The following is a 14,479-nucleotide window of genomic DNA, read 5'->3' as shown; positions in this document are numbered from 1 at the left end:
CAAATTATATCCTGAAGTCATAGTGCAAACTAACAAGGTGGGTGCATTATCTTCTATTCCACTTAGGGTTTTGTTGGAAAATGATATTTATTCTTTTTATCACTGCAAATTGGAAAATTTTGTAATTATGAGCTACAAGAATTGTATGAAAAAATGTGTTGATGGGAAGTTGAAAGATGAATTCAAACATATGGAGACCCAGGGTCTCACTCATGCCCTTCATTTCTGAGAGGAATTTAAAGCAGATTGGATTTGTATTATATTGAGTCAAGTCCACAATATGCAAATGTGGATGGATGAACCAATTAAGATTATAGGAGATGTAATTCACATGGTCATGAGTTATCCCATAAAAAACAAGGTTAAAGAAATTTGTATGAATTCCAAGCACAAATTTGAAAACAACATGAAAGCAGAGTGGGATACATGTGGATTAAAGGTTGTACCAATTGAAGACTTGGAACCGAAATTTGGAGTTTATGTTGTGGCGTACAAAATCCTTCAATCATGCAAACCCAATAGTGTGTCATGTGTAGCAGTTGACCTAGGCTACAAAATTGTAAAGAAGGATCACAAATATGACTTGGCCAAGTTACAGTTGAGGTAACTTGCAGAAACATGAAGACAATTAGGGTTACAAGGTCTAATACTTGCAAATTTGGCTCATTACTAGTATGCATTTTCTTTTACATGCAAAATTATTTTCCCTCAATTGGACAAGTTATTAGAGGACAAATATTCATGTTATATATCAAATCAACGAGTTTATTCAGACACTAGCTAACAACTTTGATAATATTATGACCAAGTACTTCAAAAAATTTAAGGAAATGATGAATCAAAGGTACAAAATTCCACCACAACTAGTTTAGAAATATTATGATAATACTTGTTTCCCTATTGCTACTGACAATACACTTGTGAAAGCAGTAAATCCTATAGTAGCATGGCTTGAACCCATGGATTACGAGATAAACATTGATCGGGCCACTAACGCTATAGAAGTTTTACTGAATGAACAAGCTAATAAGACAACCCAACCATTTGGAACATATGAACAAACTAAAGAGAAGATCAAAATGGATATTGTTGCACCCAATGTGCTTAAGAAAACCAAAAAAACGATAATGATGCATCTATTGGTTCATTAGACACACTAGTTGAGACTATTCCTATGATTACAAATGAAGAGCAAAAAGATACTAACATCGAGCAACATGCTCAAACAACATAAGGACACAACATATAAGAGAAACAAGACAATGCAAATACCGAGAAGGATGACATTGAACTTGACTATAATGCATAGATATAAGGCGACTCAACTGAGTCCAATGCAAATAAGTCTACTACAAGTGATGGAGCACCAACCCACGAACCTCCAAGTGAGGGAATTATTGGCCAATGCCAACAAAGAAGAAAAAGATGGAGGATTTGTCACTTTCGACATGTACACTTAACTACATATACAATCCTATGTTGTTATATCTACCCTCCAAGGAAGAACTTGAAAACAACACAAAAGAACAGTGGGATACACGTGGAATAAAGGATGTAACAATTGAAGACTTGGAATTGAGATTTGGAGTTTATGTTGTGACGTACAAAATCTTTCAATCAAGCAGACCCAACAGTGTGTTGTACATAGCAGTTGACCTAGGCCAGAAAATTGCAAAGGATCAAAAATATGACTTGGTCAAGTTACAGTTGAGGCAACTTGCAGAAAACATGACAACAATTAGAGTTGCAACATCTAATACTTGCAAATTTGGCACATTACTAGTATGCATTTTCTTTTACATGCAAAATTATTTTCCCTCAATTGGACAAGTTAATTGGAGGACAAATATTTATGTTATATATCAGGTCAACGAGTTTATTCGAACACTAGGTAACAACTTTGATAGTATTATCACTGAGTACTTCAAAAAATTCAAGGAAATAATGAATCAAAGGTACAAAATTCCATCATAGCTATTTGAGAAATATTATGATGATATTCTCTTTTTTGTTACTACTGAGAATACACTTGTGAAAGCAGTAAATCCTATGGTTGCATGGCTTAAACCCATGGATTATGAGATAAACATTGATCAAGCCACCAAGGCTATAGAAGCTTTACTGAATGAACCAACTGATAAGACGACCCAACCATTTACAACATATGAACAAGCTAAAGAGAAGATCAAAACAGATATTGTTGCACCCAAGGTGTTTAAGAAAACCGAGAAAATGATAATGGTGTATCTATTGGTTCATTAGACACACTAGCTGAGACTATTCATATGATTATAGATGAAAAGATATTGACACCAAGCAACATGCTCAAACAACATAAGGAGGACACAACATAGAAGAGTAACAAGACAATGAAGATACCAAGAAGAAGGACGACACTGAACTTGACTATAATGCACAAATACAAGGGGACTTAACCGAGTCCAATGCAGATAAGTCTGCTACAGGTGATGGAGCACTGACCCACAAACCTCTGAGTGAGGGAATTATTGGGCAATGCCAACAAAGAACTGCAAAGAAGAAAAAATGGAGGATTCGTCACTTTCGACATGTAGACCTAACTACATATACAATCCTATGTTGTTGTATTTGCCCTCCACACCAATAAAACAGAAGAAAGAAGAGAAACTAAGTGGAGAGCCTAAGAAAGCTAGTGGTTAGTACTCAACCGAGCATGGCTCTTGTACCATGTGCATAGCCTACAAAAGTTTATGTTGTTTAATCCATAGAACAAGGAGGATGAAACCAAGGAAGAAGTTGAACCTAAGAAGAACAATCTAAAAATTCAAGTTCCTATGCCACAAATAGTATCCCCAAGCACAAGCAATGTTGAAACAAAAGAAAAGGAGTGACAAGCATTCAGGGCCAATCTTGTAACTTTAGATGAAGTAATTGTTATACCAGTATGGGATCCAAATAATTTGGATAAAGATAAAAAGAGTATATACTTATGTGCAAGGAAAGCCAAGCAAGCAACGTTAAGGAAGGACATAAGAAAAAACAAGTATTGCATGATGTGAAAGATATCCTACTAGAAGTTGTGCCAAACATCACTTTGAATGAAAAGCACCAATATTAGATCAACTTGAACAAATTGTTGATAAGCTCAATGACCCAGAGATTGACACTCAATCAAAATTGGTGCAAATAGTTAAGATGAAGATTGAAAACAAGATGTTAGATAAACTTTCAACTGAAATTGTAACAAGAGATAACATAGCAGAGGTTTCTTGGCTAGAATTGGCATATGCATCTGGCTTTGGCTCCCGCATTCGGCTTCAGCTCCCACGTTTGGCTTCGGCTCCCACGTCCGGCTTTATGGCGATCGTTCTAGCTTCCGTTCCGACTCCAGCTTCTACTACTTTTCGGGCTAGGGCTTCTACTCCAGCTTTTGCTGCTTTTCGGGCTAGGGCTTCTCCTAATCCTAGTGGGGATATTTGTTCCCCAAGAGCTGTGGGTGGTTCAGCCATTTCCTATGCTAATGTAGTTGCTTATGAGACCGGTCTTGGTGGCCAAGCTATACATCCAGGGCTCTATGATGTTGTGCCTGTTGCAGTTAGTAACCCGATAATGATTGATTTAGAGCCTGATATTGTTGATGAGGTCTCTGTTTATGTGGATGATCTCTCCTCCAATGCTGTTATCTTTCGTTTTAAGGGTTTCTAGCCCTCTTGGTTGGAGCTATAGGCCTGGATCACTCGTGTTTGGAAGCCCTTCATTTCAGGTACAACTCAGATATACCCTATGACAAGGGGTTTTTTCATTGTGAAATTTGAAACTTTAGAAGATAGAAATGCAATCCTGCGTCGTGGTTTCTCAAGGGGGGGAGAAGTTTCCTTTGATGGCTAAACCTTGCTATAAGGAGTTTGACCCAGCAACAGAATCATTTAATAAGATTACTCTGTGGGTCAGGTTGTCGAATCTCCCCCTTCACCTTTGGGTGGATTCTGTCTTGGAGGTAGTCGGGGAAGCCCTCAGGGACTTCTTGATGGTAGATACTACATCTTCCAATGTGTTTAGGAAAACGTATGCTTGCATCCTGGTTGAGATCGATGTCTCCAAGGGATTGCCTAAAATGATTACGTTGAAATCCTTGCATGGCCCTTGGATTCAGCCTCTTGATTATGACGGAATCCTCTTCCGATGCAGGATATGCCACAAGACCGGCCATCTTGATGCCTACTATTCTGAAAAATCTAAACCGAAGAAGTCTCCTTCTTAATGGAATGGGGTCTCGAATGATCACTACATAGTTCAAAAAGATTCCTCAAATGTGAATGGTGACTCTTCTCAGGACACTGTGGTGGCGGACTCGACTACTAGTTCTAATGGCACGATTATCCCTACAATGGTGACCTCTTCTGATCACCTTCTTCCAAATTATGTCTCTAGCAATTTGACTGTTGCCCCACCTGTGACTTCGTCTCTAGATTTTGCAACCCCATCTGTTGTTGATTCTTCTATTGTGGTTTGTTCCCTAGTTGCGGGAGTTTTAGGGGATGGTTGTGGTGTTGTTGACTTTGCAAGGTAGAGGGCAACTGGTTTAGTGGATGGATGGACCACAGTAAAACGTAAAAAGGCTAGGCCCTCCATTCCTTTTGATATAGCATTGCATTCTCAAAAGTTGGGAATGAAAGGGAAAGCTTGATTGAAGTTTCCCCTTTCTTGGGTTTTCCTGGCTCTTTTGGCATGTTGTTCTTTGTTGTCTGACATGGTAAGGGACCTATTGTATATTCTTCTTTTTACCATGGGGTTTCATGTGCCCGTTCAAAACCTATTTGTATGGTTGATGAGTACTGTGTTATTTGCGATGCCACCCTGGTCACCATGTCTTATTGGGTGACCTATTTCACCTTTGGATTGTAGTTTTGTTTGGTTTGGGCTTCTTTGAAAATTTTATGATTTGTAAAGAATTTCAAGCTCCCTTCAAAACCTATTTTTCTTATCAAAAACTTTCAACTGAAATTTCAATTCAACAAGTGACATTATCCACTTATGTTACCAAGATGGAGATGATTGTACATAATATTATTACTTTGTTTTAGAAATTGTGTGATATTATGTTGTAACGATTTAGAATAACTGAGAAGGGGGGTGAATCAGTTATCCTCAGGTCCAAACATACTAATTCATCTTTTAAATACTTCACACAACTTAAACAAACTCAGATATCCACTCAATCTCTATAGCATATCATCAGTGATTTAACAATGCATGCAATATCTTAACTCTTTATCTCTATGTGTGTCAACTACTAGTAAATAAACTACTGTAAAATATAGCATGCAAAACAATAACATCCATATTAAAAAACTATTAACTTAATATCGTGTTCCCATTTGAAATTTGCATGTTCCCGCTCGCCACATTTGATCCGCCCAACGCTCTGCGCTCAGTCCATGGCCCCTCCCAGAACCCCTCAAGGGTTCCACTTCAGTCGGCTTCAGGGTCTCGTCCTGCTGGAGGAAAATCCTTTGCAGATGTGGTTGCGTTCAAGGCTTTCGTCCATGGTTTGGGGGTTCCCGCAGTGGAGCATTCGATCTTGCCCTCGGTGGTGAATCCCATCGTGGTCAGCTGTCTAATTCGATTGGTTTTGGATGATGAAATCACTGATGAAAGCTCTCTCACAGCTGCGGACTTCTCTCGAGAGCCACTATCTTCAAATTCCAAAAATTTTGGTCTTCACTTAAGGCTCTTCACGCTTGGATTTCCAAGCACTGGGAACCTCTAATTTTGGATTTTGTCCATATTTTCCCTGCGGCTAGGGGTTTCTTCATCGTTAAATTTGATGATGTTGAAGATAGGAAGGCTATTTTATGCAATCGCTTCAGTTGGGAGGGGCATTACCCTATGTTGGCCAAACCCTGGCACGAGGGTTTCTACCCTGCAACAGAATCATTTGCTCATATGCCTCTCTGGATTAGACTCCCTAATCTCCCCCTTCACCTGTGGCTGGATTCGATTCTTGAAGCTATGGAAGATGCGATTGGTGACTTCCAAATGGTGGACTCTAAATCTTCTAATATCTTGCATTCTACTTATGCTTGCATTCTTGTGGTGGTGGATATGTCGTAGGGACTACTTGAGAAGATCAAACTTGAGGCCCCTAATGGTTCCAGGATTCAAACTCTAGACTATGAAGGAATTCCTTTCCGTTGTAGGGTCTGCTCCGGGACTGGTCATGTTGTTGCGTGATGCCCTGCAAAAGTTAAGATATCAAAGAAAAGACCCTCTTAGTGGTCTAGGGCTTTGGTTCAGCATTACTTGGTCCTTAAAGATGATGATCTTAAGGATGTCCCCCAATCTGTGGCTGTTGAGGGCGATAGTTGCCCTGCTTTAGCTAGTCCAAACATTGATTTATTGGAGGATATGGCAGCAGTAGGTGACAGTTGTCTTGCTTTGGCTACTCCAAATCTTGATTCGTTGGAGGATATGACGACAGCGTGCTCCCCTTCCTCTGTCGTTCGGGTTACGTCGGTCAATAGTTCAAAAGAGATCTTACCTGCTTCTCTGGTTGGGTCAGTTGGCAAGGCTTTGGTTTGGAAGGAGGCTTCTCGAGTGGAGGAAGGTTGGACAAAGGTTAAAGGCAAAAAATACAACCATTCCCAACATTCCTCTGACCATCTTCTTAGATCTCACTCTTTTGGCGATAAGAGGTCTTAATTGTTTTGAGTTGTAATTGGTGGCAAAAACACACTATGTTATCTGTAGGGCCGCCTTGGTCCCCCTTTGTGGGTTGGGGACCTATTTCTTCTTTTGTCTTTAGTCTCTTTATTAGGGCTCCATTGAAAATATTTTGTGTAAAGGGTTTCAAGCACCCTTCAAAACATGTTTTCCTTAATCAAAAACAATAACATCCACAAATGATAATAACACTTTTGACACCAGGATTTAACATGGAAACTCAATTTGAGAAAAAACACCAAGTTACATGCTACCAAATTTTCACTCTTTTGAAGTGAGCTCAGTTAAGAGCCAACCATGTTAAAGGTTATACAACACGTTGTTAAATGTAACCCTACTAAAAGATTTAATCACCCTATTAGGAGTGGCCTTGTTAGAGGACTTTAGAACATTCCATTAAAATGTCACATTGATTAAAGGATTTACAAAATGATTGTTAGGTCAACCTTGATTAGATGATTTTGGATTGATACAATGGTTAGAATGTACTAGTGGCTTTGATCGGTAAAGTACAACTCACTTTGCAAATTTAGATCTCCATTGGCTCATATGTTGGTTCACTAATTGGCCTTCATTCACATCTCCATCATTGATCTGCTTGCTTGGCACCTCCTCAAGTAATCACACTTCACCTTTGTTGTTCTCCTCTTCACAACTTCTCCTTAAGATCACCAATCAACAACCAACCAACCTAGAAATTCATTCCTTATGCCTCCTTAAATAGGTAATTTTGATCTTTTGTCGCTTAAACATTACTGTCGATCTTAGGGTTAGGTCAGATTTCTTGAATCCTTCCATATTGTTGTTCTTCTTATTCTGGAAACTTTTGATCAAATCCTTGCCTTTGATCATGTAACAAGCTCTCCTCATGCATTAAATATGCCAACTCATCAATCCTTATCTTCCACACACTTTGACTAACTCAAAATTCCAACTGTGTCGGCCTCAAAATCAAATCTTTCTCAAACTGTAACTTTTGTTGTCACTCGGCAATCATTGTGTTCTTCAGCTTGATCACCACTGTGTAGCTCAACAATCACTATACTTTCCTCATTTGGCATCAACATGCTCGCTCGGCCATTACTACGCTCGATCACAATTACACTTCTTCGTACATTTGCTCTGCAATAATTATCACTCGGCTTGAATTGTTTCGCTCGGCTTCTACTTAAGTTCCTTAATCTTTTGTTTCAATTCCTTCATTGACCGTACAACACTGATACTCAATCAAGCTTATCTTTTGACATGTTTCAACTCTTAGCTTCATCCAATTGTCTTCTACTCTTCATGTATTGATTGAACAACACATTATCTTGTCAAGGACTAACTTATCAAGTGCCCGTTGTATTTCATGATACTTAACACATCTCAACTCAACCTTGCACCAAGTCATCTCATGGTCTCTTCTTTTGAAATCCTCTTCATCAATCAAATGATATGGCACTCTACATTGTTAGTAAATGTCTCTCCAGTAGGTTTGACACGATGTCTTACCAATAGATTTGACATAAATGACAACATAACATTTGCTCCAATGTCTCATATGCATGATATGAAGGACAAAATTCAAAAGGTGAATGAAGATATGAAAGTCAGTGTTGATGCACTAAATGTTGATCCAAGTGCAACATCATTACACTATTCTTGGTAAGATTTCTAACAAGTTTTCAACATTAATTGATGGAGAAAGAGAGCAAACTTAGAGCAGAAATTAATGATGTTCAAGCTTTGTTATTACCTTATTTTGAGGTTATGCAAAATCATGTTAAGATCGCTAAAGAGCTCGTAGTTGCCCCAAGCTTATCCATTGTTGAACACATGACAAATCATAAGGAGTTTCTTGATCGCTTTGGCTTACATCCAAAATAAGTGTTTTTGGTTCCAGTGTCGAAAAAAGGGGGGAATTATATGATATATGTTTATATGTTTGAATGTATTATGGAAGGAGTTATAAGGAGCCAATACTGCACACACAAATAGTTTTGAAAAATATTTCGAAAAACACAAGTTATACTGAGAAAGCACCTGTATAGGGGGAGTTATATAAATTTTCAAGTTATTTTGAAACATAAAATTTTTGCCAGTAATGTCAAAGGGGGAGAATGTTATTCCCATAAACAATTATGTTACCAACTAGTGTCAAAAAGATAGTCAAGATGAAGTAAATATGTTGGTGAACATAGTAATCGAGTCACTATACTGCTCGAGCAATGAAGAAAGTGACTCATAAGTGTATAGTTATTATCAAGTTCAGTACTCACCAAGTTACTCTATACTTATCGAGCAGAAGACCTCACCGAGCTATACAGAGATCACTAAACAAAGACACTACCAAGTGACAACATAAAAAACAGAGTATTTACTGAGTGGAACAAAGACTACATATAAGTTTGATTTAGCACAAAATCTAATGTGAGACAAACATACCGAGCAAGAAACAAGATCCCACAAATCGAGACAAAGATTTGAAAAGATTGCTTGAAGAACGTGATTTGATTGTTTTATGATTTCAAGTCTACAAATGACCAATGAAAATATGGAAAGAAAAAGTATGAAACGGTGGACTATTCTAAATTGTTGATTTCAATCGATGATGTATTCTAGAGGACTCCTAAACCCTAATTAGGTCAGAGATCAAAGAGGCAAAAGAAAATTATAAGATGACCTAATTAGAACAAATTTATGTTGTTGTTGAGAAGAGTTTTGAAGCAAGAAAGAAGTGTTAATGACAAAGGAAAGTGTTGAGCATATCAGAGGTCGGAGGTTTAAGCAGTGCAAAGAGGAATTGCAAATCAGTCACAAGAAGTGATAAACAATTAAGAAAAAGTGAGATCTAATCAAGCAAAGTAAGTTTCTATCATACAGATCATTTGTTGCTACTTTCTAATCATTGTAATAGTCTAAATCTTTGAAGAAGGTAGACCTAATAGTTTGTATGTAAATCTCCTTACGGAGTACACACTAAGAATAATGTTGTAAAAATCCTTGAAGAAGGTAGATCTAAGCATATCTAATTGTATACTCCTAACAAAGTAAGTCACCAGAAGTGACAAAAATATTGTAGCCCTAACAAGGCATCCTCTTACTGCACTAGTGAAGGATTTGTGGGTACCATCCCCACCACAGTTTTCCCTCTGACCAAGGGTTCCTGTGTGACCAAATACTTGTGTTATGTGTTACGAGCTTATGTATATGATTAAATGGTTGATGCATGTTAGATTAGATAAGTTATTACATTTACAAGTATTGTGGTAAATGTTATATGCTTACCAAGTTGCAGTGGAATCAAAGGTAATGTCAATTTTGTTTAAGGTTAAAAGTTATAGAGGATACTAATTCACCCCCTCCCTCTCAGCATCCTACCTTTCCTAATATTCCAACAATGTTTACTCTCAAAAGTGAGCTTCCATAGGTAGGATCATCTCTAGCCCCATACCTAAGCCTCGAGGGTTCACTTTCGATGAACCTGCCAATTTATCCTCTTGTGGGAGGTCAGAGGCTTCGTAGTTTTCCCTAAGAAGAAGCTTACTCTCTGTTCTCAATGAGATCTTTGATCTCTCTTTAGACAGATAATTAAGTATATGTTATTAACTTAGTTCGATCACTGTAAAAGATACCAATTGCCAGCAAGTGTTAGTTCAATACCCATCTTTACACAACTTATAAAAATGTACACGGTTGTATCAAAGAACACACATGTACGACTATCTCAAGCATACATCAAATATATGCAAAGGACTAGCTCTTACACACCATATGTACACAAGATGGATAGCTCAAGCATGCATCACATACACATACACCAGATTACAGCCAACATACACCATAATGAGAACAGTGGTTGGATTATATATTAATCACAAAGGCAATAGTAACAAGCTAATACAAGCATCAGAAATAACATAGTGATGAGCTCATACATGAATCACAAGGAAAATAGTTATTATTTCAAATATGCATCACAAATAACAAAGTGACCGACTCATACGCGATGGCCATCTATACCACATCTTGGAGAGAGAGGGAGGGAGGGAGGGAGAGTGCCAATGCATTGCACACTACACCGTGGGTTTCATTCCTTTTTCCTGGTCTTTTGTACTATTTGATACTTGGGAAGGGGACTCAATGCATCCCATACTGTACCAAGGATTTTTCCTCAACCCAATAGGGTCAAGTACACCATCAAACACCTGGGAAGAGTTTTCAATGCATCTCATATTACACTACAGGTTCATCCTCAATTCCAAGGATTTCCACAAATAGTGAATCAACGTAACCCAACGAGTTCCAACTACATTCGCCTATAGGTCACAAGCGGCAACTATGTCCAACCAAGAAGTAGCTTCTGACACATACCACTTGGTGACTTTAGTGATATTGGCATCTATGTTCTTCACAATCCTAAGTAATGCCTAGCATTAATCACGCCCATGATACATGTGACTGTCAATAAACCCTTTTAATACCATGATTAGCTCCAATTAGTGTTGCCCACATTCTAAGGTAACTACATGACCAACTGTTATTATGTCAAATCTCAGGTACGCCTAGAAATCATCCACTTTGTAAACCAAGTGAACGGTGGTTAATTCAAAAGACAAATCAGTAACTATAGAGATATGCCATTAGCATGATTCAATGATAACCTGCTAATTGTTATCATATCATATCCAAGGTAGCCTTGGTGACTTCACCTCTATGAATCAAGTCACTGTTGACTAATCCCTTGCAATAGCCCAAACATCTATCATTGGTATGGTCCAATGATTGTCAATCTTTGCATTAAAATCTTAGTACTTCACTCTTGTAGGGGTCATACATAGTAAGAATCATGGTGCTAAACAAATGGATATGTATAACACATTCAATTAATTCAAGATTGTATGCATAGATTTCTATAAGCCAAGGGTTAAGCTTCACAAACACATAACAGACATAGAACCAACACAAGATGGCCTCCCTTAAAGCCTACAAAAGAGAGAAGGTTAAACAAGAAATAATTACAATCTCTCAAGTTAAATCCCTAAATCCTCCCCCTATGGACTTGAGGTCACAAGGGTATCCTTCAACCGTCGCCTACGTTCCTGCTTCTAAACGAGTCAAAGTTACATGTAGCTATCCTTATAGACTCACTCAAAGGAAACTTACCACAAGTTCCTAAAGTTTGATCATATTGATCTTGCATAGGATTAGTACTCAACACAAGATTACCACGATTCCTATAACCCATTAGATTAAATGAAGATGTGGACTAATTTTATACCACCCTAACCCATTTTCCAATGGTATGAGATGCTAAAGTTCTTGTAACCGATGTAATAGATAGCTATTTAGTTATACTCTTATGACATTGATAAGTTCTCTAGCTTGGTTATTATTACATATTTATCTTAATTTACCTTTAAACCAACTTCATGATCATTTGTATCGAATAAAAGTCAAGTTTTATCATTAGCCACTTTCATATCCCCATAAGCTTTCTTTGAGAGTTTTTGATATGAGATAACATTTATATAGCTATCAAGGGCATTCCCACCTGATTCTTTGTTTCTCAAATCGAAAATACAACACTTCAACTAGATACGCTGAAATCTCTTATTACAGCTTGCCACCTTAATTATTCATAATTTAACACAAATATCATAAAACCTATTATAGATTCATCTATATCACAATGATAAAACTAGTCATCTCGCTCGATGTTTGACATAGACTTGGTGCCACCTAGTTTTCATGAAATCTCTAACACGCCAATGTAATCAACTCAATGTCTGCTTGAAATCTTGAATTGTTAGACACTCAAATAATGTATTCTTGACTCAACTAAATTTTTTATTTAAGAATTTCTCATAATCCCAACTTCTCAAGTTCTTCAACTCCAAGCTTGATATTATTTGACTCTAGATTATGACTAAATTACCAAGAAGTGTGCCAATTTTCATTTTGGATCAAAAATAAATTAAGATTTAATTTGTAATTCTCTCCCAATCACACATAAGCACAAACCGCTTTTATTTAGTCATTTTAGCTACAACAAAAGATAATTCAAAGTTCATGATACATCTTTCGTCTGTACCATCTTTTATTCCTTTCCAGTTCTCTTCAATGCAAAAAGAAAAGTGTCAAGGGGATAGGGTAGACATGGCAACTACAACTACATTCCTAAACCTTTAGTCGAAGATTGCATGATTTACATAACGTGGATGTGACGAAAAGGCCTTGTAAACTTCTAGTAAATGTGACTAGCACATAAAAAGCCAAATTCAACTCCCTTGTCCACACATTCTCTGTGTCTGAGATAAAATGAAAGCTTTGGAACTATGTATGGACCTCCATCCAACATTATAAAGGTGAATATTTGTCACCTCATACACCTATGAACCATGTTGGCCAGGCTCTTACCAAAAAAAAAGACAACTAACCACACCTCTTCGATAAAGATATTCATTTTTTATTAGGCACAAATGGCGTAAAGAGGAAACGTAAACAGTCAAAATTCTTAAAATATTGAAAAGATTACTCCTTAAGTGCCAAAATGCAAAATAGGCCAGCATTCCGATCTTGCCAGATACAATAAGGATTAATATATTGAAAACTAAAATATACGAATAAATCCATTTCAACTTCTCAGGCAAGCAATTGGTTGATTTGCACATTTTAAATAATACGTCAAGTACAAAAGGTGGAAAATTGGTAATAAAAAAAACTAGGAACCAGAGTCGCCCCATTATAAATAATTTGTGGATGCAATTATTAAAAATAATTTCAAGGCATTATATGAAAAAATTTCACTTCAAGATCTTGCATGGAGAATATATTCAAACAAACCCACAAGACCAAAATAGTTTTTTCTATGAGGGCTACACAATTGAAAGAAAAGCTAAAATTTAGCATGCAAAAAACTCCATAAAACCTTCATTTGATAAACTATCAAATAAATAAATGAATGAAAGATTTTTAATGACGTCCACCAAGCCATAAGCCTAAGGGACCCACATAAAATTCCTAGTCAGTCTGATGTGATTTCTCCAGACTGTCTCTTTTGTTGTGAATCTGTGTAAGTGGAATGGCCCCCTTGAGCAGTCTTAGAATCTAAATTATTAGATTAAATAAACATTCTTCAAATTCTATCTACATTATAGCTAGAGTAGATATTTCAGTGTCTACTCTGTGAGAATCCCACACCAACACCAAAAGTAAAACTTTGCAGCGGGATTTTTGAGCAAGTCATGACAAAGCAGTACACCTTGATATCAATTGTAATCATCAAAGTCAAAATTTAGTATGGAATAGAACTAAATGATCCCTATCATTTGGTGTGCTGTTACATAAGGAAAACAGAGTGCTAGCAATAGTGTCATTGCATTGAATTGAATCCCAAGCATCATTCAAATTTTTCTATACCATCGCCGCAATGAACGTTTCAATTTTTTAGACAGTGAAAATCCAACAAAAATACCAACAACAAAAGTCGCCAATGCGATTTTTGAGCATGTCCATACTGAAACAGTATACCTACAAATTAAATGAAGAATAATCAATAACCATTTCTGGAAGCTAATACCTGTCTATGTACTTGAACTTCTATAGGAAAAGAAATTCTTATATAAAGTAGACCACATTACCATAATGGCAAAAACCCCATAGAACAAGTCAACTCAAAACATAAAGTAATCAAAGGCATTTCTCTGTTAACCGTAGATGTGCAAGATAGATCTGAAAAAACACTAAGTTACCAGATTCTCTTGCCCAGTGCCTGGATGCAGAAGCAGTGGTG

General features: G+C 37.2%; 1 long non-coding RNA gene across 1 annotated transcript in view; it reads right to left on the bottom strand.

Annotated features, from left to right (window-relative positions):
- Positions 1-13,620: 13,620 nt before the first annotated feature.
- LOC149572381 (uncharacterized) overlaps positions 13,621-14,479 on the bottom strand; it is a 79,039-nt gene continuing 78,180 nt past the window's right edge. The window contains exon 2 of the long non-coding RNA XR_016359913.1: positions 13,621-14,217. This is a non-coding gene — a long non-coding RNA (uncharacterized LOC149572381). The remainder of the gene's footprint in view (positions 14,218-14,479) is intronic.

This window comes from Cupressus sempervirens, chromosome 2 (genome assembly GCF_028749045.1).
Source record: "Cupressus sempervirens isolate cs-2001-9-10 chromosome 2, ASM2874904v1, whole genome shotgun sequence".
NCBI classification, from domain to species: domain Eukaryota; kingdom Viridiplantae; phylum Streptophyta; class Pinopsida; order Cupressales; family Cupressaceae; genus Cupressus; species Cupressus sempervirens.
This window is presented reverse-complemented; position numbering and strand designations above follow the sequence as displayed.